Raw genomic sequence first — 1,975 nt, 5'->3', positions numbered from 1 at the left:
TCCCACGTAGAGGTCCCTCCTTCTCTGCTGCATGTAGTATCTGCAAATAAAGGAGTCATTTTTTATTCTTAGACGCAACTGCTTTGCCCTTCTTTTCCATTGCTCCCAAAGACTCCTTCTGTGGATTTTTCCTGAAAATGGAGAAAAAGAATAGCTATCGGATATACAAAGGTAAGAATGAATGTAATATGGAATAATAAAGATAACTTGAAAAGGTGATAAGAAAGGAGTTTTATTTGAACGCAAGTGAGAAGATATCGTATCACGTTGGATGGCTTTTCACACATAAATGCCATTAACCTTTACTAAATGCCCACTAATGGTTCGTTATCTCTTAGCTTTAATGCTCATTAATGTCCGCATCATAATTCGGGAAGAAATATTCTAGGGTGGTGAGCCTTTAAATTGCGAAAATGTCGATTTTGCGATTTGCGAAGCAATATCACAGATCGCATTATCGCATTATGTTTGTATGCTTTCCTTATCGTTTCTTTTGTTTCTGTGAGATGCGAGATATGGGTCGCTTACTATTGTTTCCAAAATATAGCTAATTGTCAGGTTTTCTTGTGTAAAGCCCCTTTTATTAAGTTGTGAACCTAAATACTTGTTTGTGACATATCTCAGGAGTGGGTCTGGGTCTCAATCACATTTCACAATCTCGATGGATGGTAAGTTTGCGGTGTTCTTTTAAATGTCTGAAATGCGATGCGATAAGGGAAATGTTGTCATCGCAATTTTGCATCTCGCACGTTTTAAGGTAAGTTGTTAAGGTGCGCCTTCTAAAAATAACGACATGCGATGTAGGCTTTAGTTCTAATAAGAAATGCCTTATGACTTAGTTTATATAAGAAATGTACTAGTTTCGAGGTGTTATAGTGCGAAGTCCTCTTTTGATCGCTTTTCACTAGATTTGGTGTATTAGCAAGGCTTTCAATCATGCTTGATCGTGTGATATGATGGAAAGGCAAACATTTACTATTTTTTTGAAAAGATGTTTGATTGATACCTTGTTTTATTCCAAAATTTGATAAGGAAAATTCCTAAGTGCTAAACTTATTTTAGGAAGGATTTTTTAAAGGGTCCCCATTTATTAATGTAATATTAACCATACTATTAACAAATGGGGGGTTGTTGAATAGCACAACACAGTTTCATGTGCCTAAAAATTGCACAGTGTTGTCCAAGTTGTCCTATCGGTCTTGCATGTAGAAACTACACAGATGGGCCTCCCATGGCCTCATCCCAGCAGTAGTCACTTCTCACTGAAACCACACTTATCCATCACTCAGTGATTACAAGAAAAGGTGACACATTGAGATCAATCCTAAGGAGTCAAGAAGAAGGACCAAGAGACCAAGTAATGGAAAAAGATCAGGATTGCATGCAAACTCCGTTGGATGCATGATCATTTCGAGGGTAAGTATGGTAAGTAAAGAACACCTTTTGAAGTACACCTCTTAGTTGATTTTGCAGGACTACTTGTCATTTTCATATCATCATGTCCTCAGTAACATGCATGTGTGCAAACACGAAAATTCATTTCATGTGTTTCCTCTACATGTCTTGCTTCCTTTTCACTTGTTTGACCAACTATCGTCTTCGACATGTTGATTGCTATGTCATGCTTGTGACCTTGTTCTGGTGATGTTGAAGGTTGTGTTTGAGTTGTGTTCGCTATGTAAACATCTGTCGCACTCACACACAATGTTGTAAGCACTGTCATGCAAGTGTCATCACGGTTGTTTGAAGGTCTATCTGAAGTGTCACACTTGTTGCTTTCATCATTAGACATTCCCATAGTTAGTCACACTAAGCATATGTTGTATTGTTGGTTCGAGATGTCTTGTCGTTAAGTCATTTTGAGTGTGTGTTCACAAGGTCATGTATACACGAGTTCACCCGCTCACACACTTAACCATTTTGTCGAAGATTTGTCGCCCAAACACCACTCCATCAACTGGACCTTCGCTGAGTT

Source organism: Pinus tabuliformis, chromosome 8 (assembly GCF_031772625.1).
Source record: "Pinus tabuliformis cultivar Carrire ecotype Pingquan chromosome 8, CPIR1, whole genome shotgun sequence".
Classification (NCBI taxonomy): Eukaryota; Viridiplantae; Streptophyta; class Pinopsida; order Pinales; family Pinaceae; genus Pinus; species Pinus tabuliformis.
This window is presented reverse-complemented; position numbering follows the sequence as displayed.